At 44.5% G+C, this 15,253-nt stretch overlaps 1 protein-coding gene across 13 annotated transcripts in view; it reads right to left on the minus strand.

The window, feature by feature from the left end:
* Positions 1–15,253, minus strand: part of NDST2 (N-deacetylase and N-sulfotransferase 2) — a 231,546-nt gene that overhangs the window by 186,780 nt on the left and 29,513 nt on the right. The window contains exon 1 of one of the 13 annotated variants that reach the window (XM_038409746.2): positions 599–965. The exons of the other annotated variants lie outside the window; for them this stretch is intronic. The gene's annotated coding sequence lies outside the window, so the exon portion shown is untranslated. Of the gene's footprint in view, positions 1–598; positions 966–15,253 lie in introns of those variants that run through there. 13 annotated transcript variants of the gene reach the window in all.

The following is a 15,253-nucleotide window of genomic DNA, read 5'->3' on the forward strand; positions in this document are numbered from 1 at the left end:
CAAGTCTAACACATATGGCAGCCCACAGCATAGGACCTCCCTTCACAGCATTTCCACAATACACAGCTCCAAAAAGAGAAACAGTGAACCAGAGGTTACTGGATTAAATGGCTTCCTGGCACCAGGACACTTTCACAAACATGAGCAAGAGCCTGTGTGTAACACCAGCCAGTTATATTAGAAGATTAAAAAGACAATGCTCAGGGAAGTCAGCCCAGAAGTCTATTCACTTTCCCTCTCCCACCCCATATATCGAATTACATTAAATTTGTAAATAAACAAGCTTTTTATTTTCCTATCAAATCTTTCAAAAGGGCTGGGCATTTGATCAATCCAAAAGTAATTGGTCAGCTGATCAGTCAAATATTGTCAAAAAATATAATAAATGGTGAAATATTTTAAAGCACAGATTTACTAGAACAGTAACAAGAGTAACAAAAAAAGAATAAGACCTTCTGATTTCTAACAAGCTTAGCTTTAGACAGCTACATATGCTTAATTACAAAACCAAGGTGTTTAGCTGCGTTACTTTGACTCAGAAAAATGTGTAACACAATAAAATTAAGGTCTCAAAAATGAAAGAATGGCCGCTGCCTACCTCAGGGCAATCTTGCTGGAATACCTGATAATATTTCACAGTAGTCAAATAATAGGCGGTCAATTGACCAGTGAATTGACATTATTTGCCCCGTCAATTAACTGCTTTGCCAAACCTAATCTCAGGTTAGGATCTATGTTTCCTCTAAACTGCGCGGTTGGGCAGCCGCCCAGGAGAGATTCAAGTGTCGTGTAGTTGATTAGCAGAGCCCACACATCCAGCAGTGTGTGTTCAGGTGCCCCTCCCCACGCTGCTTTGCAGCCACATTGCTCCGGCAGCTGCTCCCAGGACCCTCCTGTTGGCTGTGCAGAGTGGGGGTAAGAGGGCTCTGATGTCAGGGTGTCCCCCTCCCCCTGCCCTTGTACCTCATCTATACAGAGCAGGGGAGAGGGGACAGCCTGGTTCAGCACTCGGAGCTGCTGCGGTCTGAGGTCTGAATAACTCGAGCCTCTGTGCAGTAATTGCCTTTCTTAAAGAGACAGCGCACAATCGCTGAGTTTTCCCCAGCAGCCAGCTCACCCACTCTCTCTCTCTCTCTCTCTCACACACACACACACACTCTCTCTCTCTCTCCCCCCCCCCCTTCACACTGCCCATGTACCCAATCTCCGCAGAGCAGGGGAGGGGACACAGGGCTCAGGACAAAGCAGGAGAGCATTCAGTGAGTGCCTTAAAGAGACACAATGTCTCAGAAACTTCCCCAGCAGCCAACACACACACTGTTTCTGTGTCTCATACACATATTCTGTGTTGCACACATGCACTGTCTCTGTGTTGCACACACACGCATGCACACACATGCTGTGTCACACACACGCTGTCTCTTTCACACTCACCTGCCAACTCATTCTTGTATTATTGTTGTTGTTACTTCTTGGTACTTCCTGCAATACACATATATTCCTCTAATTTTATTCTTTCAAAGTGTGTTATTTTAGTGTTTTGACTGGTCAATGCATTTCAGAATTTTTATTTCTCTTACACTTAAATTTAATTCGTTGAGTAGCGAGTTCTAAAATATCTAATCTGTCCTGGCTGGAGTAATTATCCCTATGATAACTTTTTAAAAATATAATAACTAGGTTTTTTGTTTCTACTGGTGGTGCACATTCGCACATACCTCGGTGCACATAACAAAATTTATTCCGCACATGGATGAAAAAAATTAGAGGGAACGCTGGTTAGTATCTGAACATTTTCCCCTTCCCTTCTATTTCCATTATCTCCCTGGACCCAAACATCATGATGGATAAGCAATAATGTAGATTCACTAGAGAGGAAAGGGGTGAGAGGCAGAAAGAAATAGTTAAAAAGGGAGGAGACCAGCATGTCTTGATGTATCTCAGAAGCACAGAAATTAAGAGATGAAAGAGACCTATTAAATCATCTGATTTATCCCTATGCAAATGCTGGCTCTTTGGCTTTAGGATCCACATCTTGAGTGCTTTGTCCAGTCTAGTTTTAAATTTCTTCTTCCAACTCTACCTTTGGGGAGACTGTCCCAAAAATTTAATAATTTTCAGGATCTCATTCCACTGCTCCTGGTTATGCCTCTTTGTACAAAGCTAAATTAATTCATTTCCATCTTTTAAGAGTACTCCCCTCAAATATTTGTAGATTATTATCACTTTTCTCCACTACATGCTTTTAGTTATCACTTAGCCCAGGGGTCTCAAACAAGCAGCCCGCCCCCTCTCCCCCCTGGCCTACCTCTAGGCCAGGGGTGAGCAAACTATAGCCTGCAGGCCGGATCCGGCCCCCGGGATTGCCCCCCATGGCCCCGCAAGCCCTGCACTGCTCCCTGAAGTGACTGGCACAATGTCCCTGTGGCCTGGGGAGGAGGTGGGGGGGAGGCAGAGGGCTCCGTGAGTTGCCATGGCTTCTAGGCACCACCCCCCATATCTCCCATTGGCCGGGAACGGGGAACCGCGGCCAATGGGAGTTTCAGGGGAGGTACCTGGAGGAGCTGCAAGGCAGCGCATTGAGCCCTGTGCCCTCGCACCCTCCCCCGCGCCCTCCCCCCAGGGACATGGTTCCCGCAGCTTCCCGGACCGGAGTGGTGCAGGGGCCGGGGCCAGGGGAGGCAGGGAGCCTGCCCTGGCCCCGGTTCGCACCACTGCCATCCTGGAGCCCACATCCCAAACTTCTCCTGCACCCCAACTCCCTGCCCTGAGCCCCCTGCCGCACCCTGCACCCCGACCCCCTGCCGCACCCCTCACCCCTCCTGCACCCCACCCCATGCTCTGAGCCCCCTGCCACACCCTGCACCCTGGTCATTTGAGTTTGAGACCCCTGACTTAGCCAATCTACCCATATTTACAATGGGTTCTTTGCTTGCATCAGGCCCTTCCATCTTTAATCATTTGTCACTCTTCTCTCACCTCCCTCAAATTTGTTTACATCTGTTTAGTAATGAAGTACTTGGTCCTCCACCCTACCGCAAGCTAAGGCTATGTCCACACTGGCACCTTTGTCACTCAGGGGTGTGAAAAAACATCCCACTGAACGACAAAAGTTTTAGTGACAAAAAGCACCAGTGTGGACAGCATTTCGCCAGTGGGAGCCATCCTCGTTGGGGGTGGTTTTATTTTGTCACCAGGAGAGCTCTCTACCGGCGATAAAGAGCAGCCACAAGCACACCTTACAACAGCACGGCTGCAGCAGCACAGCCACATCATTGTAAGATGCACTGTGTAGACACAGCCTAAGTCTCAGACTTACCAAGTGAGGGACTATTACCTAACTTTTTTAGAATACATGCAGCCCAAAGTCATATTGGCTTGTTTTTTGCTGCCATACTGCACTTGCAAGCTCATGAATTTGCTGCCTGTTCCCACTTCGAGATCTCTTTCAGCATTACTGCTTACCAAGTGTCTCTCTCCCATTAAATATCAGCATTTCAGATTATTTTGCGTCAATGAACTAGTGTCTATCTGTTTAAAGACATATTTCATTCTGATATTTCCTATCCACATTTCTAATCTCTCCAGTTTCTTATGTGTTATTTCTCTGGCCTCACTGGTGTTTGCTTAACAAACCACTCACTCTCTCAATTTTGTATCACTTACAAATGTCATTAAAAATCCAGATCTTTAATAAACCTAAAACCAAAACCACAAGACAATGTGTCCATAAAATTCTGTACAATTCTGTTCAGTATTACTGAAAGTCACCTGCATGTTTACCACTGAGCACCTGTTGAGGCCTTGTGACCCATCCTTTAGCTTTATGCAAAACCAGGATCATAATGGATAAGCTTGACACACCCGGAGCTTCCACTTGGAAGAGCCATTCAGGTACGTGACAGAGAACCTGTCGGTTTTGTTTAATATAGTTATTAATTACGTGGAAGAGGGAATGAGTCAGGAAGGAACAACATTTTGGATGACAAAATTATTAGTTAAGTCAGTCAAGTCTAGAGAAGATTGTGAGGAATTTTAGGGGGTCCTAACAAAGGGAGGTAACTGGGCAGCTTAGTGGCAGATGAATATTGACAATAGCAAGGAAATGCACATTGGAAGGAAGAGCCTGAACTAGTGATGTGTTCTAAATTAATTGTAAGCAGTCCAGAAATACTCATGCTGTATAGGTGTCACTGCAAACAGCTTATTGAAATCATTTATTTAATTATTTCAGCAGTAGTCAAAAAGTAAACAAGACATCAGGAAGGGGAAAGAATAATACTGAAATTACATCAATTAATACTACGCCCTCATCTCAAATTGTGTGTTCAGTTTTGGTCACTCCACTGAAACAGTATGTAGCAAAAAAAGAAAGAAAAGTGATAAAGAGCAACGAAAATTATTAGAAGAATGAAAACACTTGCATGTGAAGAGAAATTGCAGAGAGTAGGACTCATTTAGAGAAGAGGAGATTAATAAAGATAGATAAAATAATGAAAAGTATGGAGAAAGTAAATTGAATGTTTTTATTTATTCTTGCTAATAACAGGACACCCACTGAAATTAAAAGTCAACACATTTAAAGCAGAAGGAAGGAATCAGGGAAAATTATGCATAGCTTATGGAATTCACTGCCATAAAATATTACAGCAAATATTTTAGAACTCAAAACTAGGATTAGATTTTTATCTGAATAAGACGAATATCCTCCACAGTTACAATAATTAGGATGAACACTTATTAGAATAACAGACTTTATGCTCCAGAATATAAACAAGACAATTGGTTGTCTTGGATTAGGAAGATGTTTCCCACATTGACTTTCAGTGGGATGTGTATCCTTAAGTCATTTAGGAGCTTTTGAAAGTCCCATCCATATTTACATAATTGTCCATTATGGAGACTGTACCTTTTCCTCCAAAGCATCTGATCACTGGCCACTGTCAGAGACAGGCTGCTGAGCTGGGCCTGTGGTCCCGTTCTTATTTTCCTATTCCATTTTTTGTGGGAGTTTTAAAAAAAAATTATTTTACCATAACTGCACGTTAGGACTCAAACACAATAGAAAGATGTTCAATCTCACAAGAACACGCAAAGAATGGTGAGGTCAAAGAACTAAAGTGGTGGTTCAAAAGATGGAAATGATTCACAGATGCATTTGCATGTCTATATATGGGTTCTGCAAGCCACTGAGCAATAAATACATCAGGACCAAAAAGCCAATGGGGATGAACGAGAAGGCATAGAGTGTGATTGATTTTACAGCAGAAAGAGTCATTACACCACTTTTGTGACAGCAGCACTGTCAGTGGTGCCAAGAGGCTCCAGTCAAGATCAGGATCTCAATATGCTAGGCATTCTATACAGACACAGTAAGAGACAGTCTGTGTCCCAAATAGCTTGCAATCTAATTACAGAAAATAGACAAGTGTGAAAAAGGAAGTATTCTCATCATTTTACAGAAAAGGAATGAGGCATCCAGAGAACAAATAACTTGCCCAAGTTCACACAGGAAGTCTGCGGCATTATCTAAATTTCATCTAAATTTTTGGATTCCCATTCCACTGATTTAACCACAAGATCATCCTTCCACTCAGCTTCTTTAAACACTAGATGACACAGTAGTAAAAACTCCTGTGCCCCTGTAAGAGGGTCGGCACCTGCCTCTCACAAGCACCCCCCTTCTCTGGCCAATGATGCCTGCAATCTCACAGTTCTTTTCAGCAGGGCGGCACTCACCTCTCATGAACTCCCCCTTCCAGCCGATGGATCTCTCGTTGGATCTTCAGCGACTCAGTCCTCTGGCCAAGCTGTCTACACTATTCCCTTTACGGAATACACTGTCCAACATGGCCTAACTCAAAGCCCTCAGTAATGTCCTGTACCCCTCCCCTGGTCTGGTCCTCAGACTGACCAACAGGGCCTATCTCAGTACCCTAGTTGGCCAGCTTACATGTGAAGGTAAGTAGCAGCCATGTGCCACATCCCTTTAACTAACTGTATTTCCCTGCGCATCTTCCCCGTAGACTGTCCTAAGTGAGTCCTGGCCGCCAGCCAGAAGCTATTCCCTCACTTCCCTGGTCCCTGCCAGCAACTTCCTGCCTTAGCCCCTGCAGCCAGCCAGGAGCACCTCTTGCTCCCCCAGTCCCTGCTAGCAGACTGATCTATCCAGGCTCTTTCAGCTCCTGTAGCCAGCCAGGAACATCTCTTGCTCCCTTAGTCCCTGCAAGCAGACTGCACTCACTCTGGCCCTGCAGCTCCTTTTATATGAGCCCGCTGGACCCTCATTGGCTGCTCCCTGCAGCCACTCTAGCCTGCTTGGAGGATCTCTCCACTGCTCGTCTCCTGGGATGGCTGTGGCAGGCCCCTGAGGCCTCCAAGCAGGGGGCCTTTTGGGTCTCGTCTACCTCATCATAACCCCATGTAAACTAAAGCTGATTCCATAAGTAGCATTGGTGATGAGAAACAGGAAAAAATTCTCCTAGTCTACACAAGGACTAAATACCCTTTTACTGCTGCATTAGCAAACTCTTTCCTTACTATGCTGGATTCAAGTAGCTCATGTCACTATTTCAAAACTTCTCTATTATTCTCCCATTCTCTAGCGGCTCATCCGCAGTCCTTACTTATGAGAAGTGGACACTAGACAATTTCCCCTCTGCTTGGAATCTTTTTGGATCAGAAAGTTGTCTTCTGCATAAATTAGGATAAAAATATCCACTCTAATACACAAGTATTAAGTAGTCAATGAATGACATAATGAAGTCTCAGGGTTTAGCATCACTACAGAGTTAACTTGGTCTTTTACTCAGATATTATCACTAACCTGGCTCCTGCCCACACACAAAAGCCTCACACAAATGTGGTCATGTTTTACACTCGGTTTAGTAATCCCTTCCCACAACTCTCTCATGTACCCAAGACAGGTAAATTCTCTCACATTTCACTGGGAAAGAATCACAGAGTGGTTCATCTTACTAAAGCGCTAAGAACCATGGGATATGTCCCAAGAAATCCTAGCACCTCACATGAGTGAATGTAGCATCAGTATGGACACACAAGTATAGCTTTGCAGTGTGGCTGCTCACCTCCGAGCCAGGTCAACCCAGGTGCTCAATCCCAAGTACACTCTGCAGTGAAGACATATATATACACTCAAAGAGCTTGTCTACACACACAAGTTTAACTAACAATGTGATTTTAAAATTTTAGTTAAACCTGCGCAAACCAGGAGTGGACAATCTTATTTTGGTTTAAGAGTGGCTTATTTCAATTTAGCTTAAAACCTGTCCCTAACTAACTTAATCTAAACTGAAATAAGCATGGTTTGAAAGAGAGCATGCATGTGGTCTTGTGCACCAATTAATTAGATTGGTTTAAAATCACACCTTTAGTTGAAACGGTGCAACTTTGCGTGTCCCTGTGAGACAGACGATTGTCAGAGAAGACACTGATGTGGACACTTGTCTTCCCAGTGTTCTAAAGTAGGATGGTGAAAGGGAAGGGGCCACTGCTAGAAACCAAACATATTTCCCAGGAGAAGAGGAAGAAATGTTGAAGGAAATAAGGATTGTGAGAACAGGTGATCCAGAAAGTAGTTACAGTCTGACATCAATCCAGAGCCAACTGAATCCATCACAAAACTTTATGGAGTTGTTAAAGAACAAGGGACCTTTTGCAGAGAGGTTTAACATCTTTTTTTGCAACTACGAAATTGTATATTTACTGAAGAAATTAATGTGGCATATTAAAGCTGAAAATATGACTTCAGACAGGAAAAAAGAGTAAGAGGAGAGACAGGAAACACTGGACAAGGGACAAAAGAGAAGAATATATTTGGAAGGTTCTGAATGCTTTGAGGAGAGTCAGTATGGATTCACATCAAGAATGGGAAAGAAGTACCAGGGAAAAAGCTGAGAGGGAGCATCGCAGACACAATATCATGACACAGAGACCCCTTGGCAAAGGGTCCCGTTCTTTGCAAACATCTCTCACCTCAGACCTGACAAACTCACTACACCAAATAGGTCTTATAAGACTTTTATCCATAAAAAGTAACATGTAAGGTATCTACTCAAAGCTTGTAACCTGTCAACATTCATGACCATGAAATGTATATACGGGTAACATTTAAGGAATAATGTATTTATCCAGAAAGTATGCTTTATGGACTCAAGGTAGAAATTAGTTACCAGGAGACCATGTGTCTTGGCGATGGCCAACTTGGGCAGGGTACAGTTGTTACCCTGCCCTGTTTAGCTGGTGATACAATGCAAGGCTCAATTGTTTAGCTTGCACAATACTAACCCTTTGAACGGGAAACCATCTGAGGCAATGAAAAACAATCAACACCACTTAAAAGTAAAAAAAGGAAACGTCAAGACAAAATAGAGGTTTGTCCTGCCTGTGAATAGAAACTTGTGACATTCTGTAACCCAAAAGCAATTCCAAGGCACCCCCATATTTACCCTGGTGATACTATATGCTTTGTGCAAAGTATGCCTTTTAAAGGTATCATTCTGAAAGTCTTCATCTGTTAAACATTAATGTCCAGTTGGATTGTATGTGCTGTCATCACATCTGAAGTTATGAATATTGACTATGTACCAGTATTTAAATGTGTTTGCTTCTGGAATGACACCCACAAGGTAGTTTACATCTAGTCTAGCCAGCACATTGTGGATGAACCATTCCAGGAATGGCCCATTAAGAAACTCAATAGGCCATAGAAGAAGCTTATCCTCGCCTGATGGGCTTTCCTGTGGGCACTTCAGCCAGTATATGAATAATGGCTGCTATGACTTATCAAAGCATGCAAGGGCATCTGACTAGATCATGTAATACTGGACTCCATCTTGTGCCTGTACTTTTCCACAAACTGTGCTGGGGACTTTGCTTGGAATAATGAAGTTCCCTCCACACGGAAGTTGTTATAAAAGGGGGAAGTGACATCACCACATGGCCTCACTCCCCCCACAATTCAACATCTGGAAACACCTTAAGAACAAAGATGGAATGAAGGATGTGGTCCCAGGCTGAAGGGATTTCTAGTCTGTGTATGGAAGACTGGCGGACTATTTGTACCATCAGGGTGAGACACTGCTTGATTCAAATCCTGTCCAGTGTATGGAACTTATATTGCGATTTTGTTTATTTCTTAGGTAACTAACTTTGATCTGTACACTTATTAATCACTTTAAATGTATCTTTCTGTAGTTAATAAATCTGTTTTATATTTTTTACCTAAAACAGTGTGGTGTTGTGCAAAAGGGAAATCTGCTCAGGCTGGTGCACTGTCCTCTCCACGTTGAGGGAGGGGTGGATTGGGAAATAAACTTACACTGGGTGGCATGTGATATTCAACCTGAGAGGTTTTTGACTAAGGAAAGGGATGAGGTCACTCTTTCAATAAGTGGGGTGCTTACAAAGGGGGAAGAATTGGTAGGGGACGTAGAATTGGGTGGCAACCTGGGCAGCAGTGACCGTGAGCGGGTTGAGTTCAGGATCCTCACAAAAGGAAGAAAGGAGAATAGCAAAATACAGACTCTGGACTTAAGAAAAGCAGACTTTGACGCCCTCAGGGAACTGATGGGAAGGATCCCCTGGGAGGCTAATATGGTGGGGGGAAGAGTCCAGGAGAGCTGGCTGTATTTTAAAGAAGCCTTATTGAGGGCGCAGGAACAACCCAGATTGGTATGCCCAAGGGCTCAGTAGTACTCCAGTTCCTGGTTGCACCCTGAGGAAGCCCATCACAAAACAAAAGGCTGCTTTCAGTATAACACAGAGGAGGGAGAAGTATTCTGTAGCTATTCACTGAGGAAACCCCTTGTGGAGTGGGGATGCTTTCGTGAATGTTTGGATTTTGTTCTGTAGTGCAATCATTTATTTCCACCACACTCTCGTTTCTAATTAAAGCTTTATTCTTCATTAAATAAACCTATTTCTGTTCATGATAAGTGCTCACAAGTCCTGTATAGTCTACAGCAGCAGGGGTTTAAGGTAAAACTGGTAAACTGAGGTACACTGGATCTGGAATTTGTGAGTACTCAGTGTCAGGGGAACATTCAAAGGGACTTGGGGATTGGGATGCACCTATTGTTAACCTGCAAGGAAAATTAGAGCTGGCACAGCTCAGAAGACTGTGCTGAAGCTACCACAAGAAAGATTCCCCTCTCCCTGGAGGCAGGGGGTAACAAGGTCACTCCCAGTCCTGGGTACTCTGGAGTTTAAGAACGAGTCTGATATAGGATTGCACCAAAGTGCAATCTGCAATGTCCAAGAATAGGGAATGAAAAACTGTTGTGACTATCACACACAGAAGACACTGCTAAATAGGTGGAGGAAGGTGACAAAAGGATAGTGGGGTCTATTTAATTCACTTTATATTAATGATTACTTTATAATCACTTTTTATTAGTATCCATGCAGCAGGAATAAATACATATAAAAAACTAGAGTGCTATTAGTCAATATACAGCATGAGTATAACAGTAACACTTCACTCTTACATACAGTTTTTCATCTAAAGACCTGGAAACAATTTATAAAGGAAAGCAAGTATCATCCTTACAACAGTCAGGGTAAGCTAGATATACCGGAAGTCTGAACAGCTAAGTGGCTTATGCGATTTCATGTGCCATGCCAGAAAGAGTACTAATCGTACCCTAGCTAAACTCAGAGGGGGTAGGAGTCTAGCCAAAGAAATGAATGTTCTTTATTAATAATATCAAATGGAGCTCAGGTATATAAATAAAAATCCTTTTGCCTCAGCTGAAGCATCATTATCTCCTCTCTCTGGCATACCTATAACCTTCTTCTTCCCTCTACAAGACAACTCTCAGGAGAACCATTTGGTGCAAGTTTCTCATAGCAAATCTGTTGCTCATGCATGTTGGGCGGTGTAAGTAAATAGGCTTATTTGCCAGCCTGAGATAGAACTTTGGGTTTGACTTTTTGATACTCTTATATCTTACACTAATATATGTGAACAAAGGGATCCTTACTAATATGTGTGAAGAACAATGAACAAAAACACTATGTGTTGCATTTCCCCCAATCTGATGGGGCTTTTAGTACAATGAGAAAAGATAAGGGATCCAGTTACAGTGTTAGTGGGCATGGTGGGAGTATAATATATGAGTGCAAACTTGAAGACTGCCTCAACTCGTATCTCAAGGTAAGGTCAAGCAACCAGTTGGGAGGGGCAAGGGAGGATGGGGGATGGTGAGCAGGCATAACAAACACTAAAAGCCAAAGAAAGGCCTTGGACAGAACACAACCTCACTCCTTACTCCTCCCATGGGATACAAAAGAGGTGGGAATGAAGACCCCTGACTCACAACCCTTTAAAACGGAACATGACCATAAATTGTAAGCGGTGGGACAGGGGCATGCATTGCAGGTATATTTGGGCCTGCTAAGAAGGAAGAGGTGGGAAATAGGAATGGGGACACAGGCCAGGCTCTGCGGTGTCAGAGCTGGGAAGTGGGACATGGGGTAAATGCTCTGTGGCATCAGAGCTGGGAATGGAACACTGAGAAACAGACTCTGCCAGCATGTAGAGCTATGGATATGCTTGCTTAAAACTAATCCCAACAAACATCGCATTGCCTGCACTTCAGACTTCTGCTTTCTGTCTGTGTGACAAGAACCAGGGGTGGAGGTAAGGGAAAGCCCTCTAACAGGTAGGAGCATGTCTGTTTTTATCTGCATTTGGCAAGTTTTCCTTAGGCTGGAGTCTAAGGATACGTCTTCACTACCCACCAGATCAGCAGGTAGTGATCGATCTATTGGGGATCGATTTATCGTGTCTTGTCTAGACACAATAAATCGATCCCCAAATCGACGCCTGTACTCCACCTCGGCAGGAGGAGTAAGCGGAGTTGACGGGGGAGCCGCCGCGGTTGACTCGCCGTCGTGAGGATGGCCAGGTAAGTCGAACTAAGATACTTCGACTTTAGCTATGTGAATAATGTAGCTGAAGTTGCGTATCTTTGTTCGAACCACCTGCCAGTGTAGCTCAGGCCTAAGAATGAAGTTTTCAAGGAAGCGGTCAGACAAGTACTATATTTAAAAGGCAGCATGGTCTAGTGGAAAGGGCATTACGTTGGGAGTCAAAAAGACCTAGGCTCTCTTCCCAGCTTTGCTACTGACCTGCTAGGTGAACCTGGGCAAGGCACTTCATCTCCCTCTACCAGAGTTTCCCCACCTGTAAAACTGGAGATAATGACACTTACTTTCTTTTGTAAAAAGAAAAGGAGGACTTGTGGCACCTCAGAGACTAACAAATTTATTTGAGCATAAGCTTTCGTGAGCTACAGATCACTTCACTGGATGCGTGCACGAAAGCTTATGCTCAAATAAATTTGTTAGTCTCTAAGGTGCCACAAGTCCTCCTTTTCTTTTTGCAGATACAGACTAACACGGCTGCTACTCTGAAACCTTTCTTTTGTAAAGCACCTGAGAACTGCAAGTGAAAAGCACTGTAGAGCCATGTCTACACTACAAAGTTAAGTCGACTTCATGGCAGTTGACATTGAGCTTCAAATTTAAGCAAGTGAATTTTGCATGTCCACACTATGCTCATTGTGCCGGCGGAGTGCATCCTCACTAGCAGGGCTTGCATCGACACACGGAGTGCTGCACTGTGGGTAGCTATCCCACAGTGCATGGAGCCGAGTGGAACGTTGGGTTGGGCTTGCAATGCCTTACGAGACGAAAACATTGGCGTGGATGGTTATGGGAACATGGCATTAGCCTCCCATGATGCACTTACCTCCCTCCCTTCCTGAAATCAAAAGCAAACAAACTAAGTCTTTTTCAAGCCCTTTTTCATAAGCCTGGGTTATCCGCACCGACGCCGTAGCACAATAAGTATGAACCCCACTTAGCTGTACACTGTTGTTGTGAGAACATTACAAACACCTCATGCCTTATTCTGCAGTATTTACAGCTGATTCAGGAGCCGCTGCACAGAATGATGTGATGCCAAGCAAGCAGCCCTGTTGGAAGACATAGAGCGGAGCAATTTGCAGTTGCTGGCGACTGTCACACATCACCTTGACACAACTGAGCACCCTTTCTGGACCTGGGAAATGAGCATTGACTGGTGGGACCACATCGTTTTGCAGCTATCGGATGATGAGCAGTGGCTGCAGAACTTTTGAATGTGTAAGGCCACTTTCCAGGAACTGTATGAAGAGCTTTCCCCAGCCCTGAAGTGCAGCAATACCAAATGAGAGCTGCTCCGATAGTGGAGAAGTGAGTGGTGATAGTTCTATGGAAGCTTGCAACGCCAGACTGCTACCGGTCAGTGGGGTATCAATTTGGAGTGGGTAAATCTACTGTGGGATCTGTTGTGATCCAAGTTTGCAGGGCCATTAACAGACTTCTGCTAAGAAGGGTGGTGACTCTGGGCAATGTGCAGGACGTAAAGGATGGTTTTGCCACGATGGGGTACCCTAACTGCGGTGGGGCTATAGACGGAACGCATATCCCTATCTTGGCACCAGACCACCTTACCAAAGACTACATAAACTGAAAGGGGTACTTCTCAATGGTTTTGCAAGTGCTGGTGGATCACAGGGGCCGTTTCACCGACATCAATGTAGGATGGTCAGGAAAGGTGCATGATGTGCACATCTTTACGAACACGTCTGTTCAGAAAGTTGCAAGCAGGAACTTTCTTTCCTGACTGTAAAATAACCGTTGGTGATGTTCAAATGCCAGTCATGATCCTGGGAGACCAAGCCTACTCCTTGCTCCCTTGGCTCATGAAGCTGTACACAGGCAGCCTGAACAGCGGTTCAGCCCATAGGCTGAGCAAGTGCAGAATGGTCATGGAATGTGCCTTTGGACATTTAAAACAAAACAAGCTGGCATTGTTTGCTTACTTATACCTCAGTGAAAGCAATATCCCCATTATAGAATCATAGAAGAGTAGGGTTGGAAGAGACCTCAGGAGGTCATCCAGTCCAACCCTCTGGTCAAAGCAGGATCAACACCAATTAAATCATCTCAGCCAAGGCTTTGTCAAGCCAGGCCTTAAAAACCTCTAAGGATGGAGATTCCACCACCTCCCTAGGTAACCCATTCCAGTGCTCCATCACCCTCCTAGTGAAATAGTTTTTCCTAATATCCAACAAAGCCATCACACACTGCAACTTGAGACCATTGCTCCTTGTTCTGTTATCTGCCACCACTGAGAACAGCCTTCACTCTTCTCTTCTGCAAACTAAATAAGCCCAGTTCCCTCAGCTTCTCCTTGTAAGTCATGTCCCACTGCCCCCTAATCATTTTCATTGCCCTCCACTGGAATCTCTCCAATTTGTCCACATCCTTTCTGTAGTGGGGGGCCCAAAACTGGACGCAATACTCCAGATGCAGCTTCACCAGTGTCGAAAAGAGGGGAATAATCACTTCCCTCAATCTGCTGGCAATGCTCCTACTAATGCAGCCCAATATGCCGTTAGCCTTTTGGCAACAAGGGCACACTGTTGACTCATATCCAGCTTCTCGTCCACTGTAATCCCCAGGTCCTTTTCTGCAGAACTGCCGCTTAGCCAGTCGTTCCCCAGCCTGTAGCAGTGCATGGGTTAAGTTTAGAGGCAAAAGCAACAAGGGTGATGTCGTGGTGGGCATCTGCTATAGACCACCAAACCAGGAGGATGAGGTAGACGAGGCTTTCTTCGGACAACTAACAGAAGTCACCAGATCACAGGCCCTGTTCTAATGGGGGACTTCAAATCACCCTGACATCTGCTGGGAGAGCAATAACAGCAGTGCACAGACAATCCAGGAAGCTTTTGAGAGTGTTGGGGATAACTTCCTGGTGCAAGTGCTGGAGGAACCAACCAGGGGCTGTTCTCATCTTGATCTGCTGCTTACAAAGGGGGAAGAATTGGTAGGGGAAATAGAAGTGGGTGGCAACCTGGGCAGCAGTGACGATGAGATGGTTGAGTTCATGATCCCTACAAAAGGAAGAAAGGAGAGCAGCAAAATACAGACCCTGGACTTCAGAAAAGCAGATTTTGACTCCCATAGGGAACTTATAGGCAGGATCCCTTGGGAGGCTAATATGAGGGGGGGAAAGGAGTCCAGGATTGCTGGCTGTATTTTAAAGAAGCCTTATTGAGTGCGCAGGAACAAACCATCCCGATATGCAGAAAGAATAGCAAATATGGCAGGTGACCAGCTTGGCTTAACAGGGAAATCTTCGGTGAGCTTATTCACAAAAAGGAAGCTTACAAGAAGT

Source organism: Dermochelys coriacea, chromosome 7, assembly GCF_009764565.3.
Source record: "Dermochelys coriacea isolate rDerCor1 chromosome 7, rDerCor1.pri.v4, whole genome shotgun sequence".
In the NCBI taxonomy this organism is placed as follows: Eukaryota; Metazoa; Chordata; order Testudines; family Dermochelyidae; genus Dermochelys; species Dermochelys coriacea.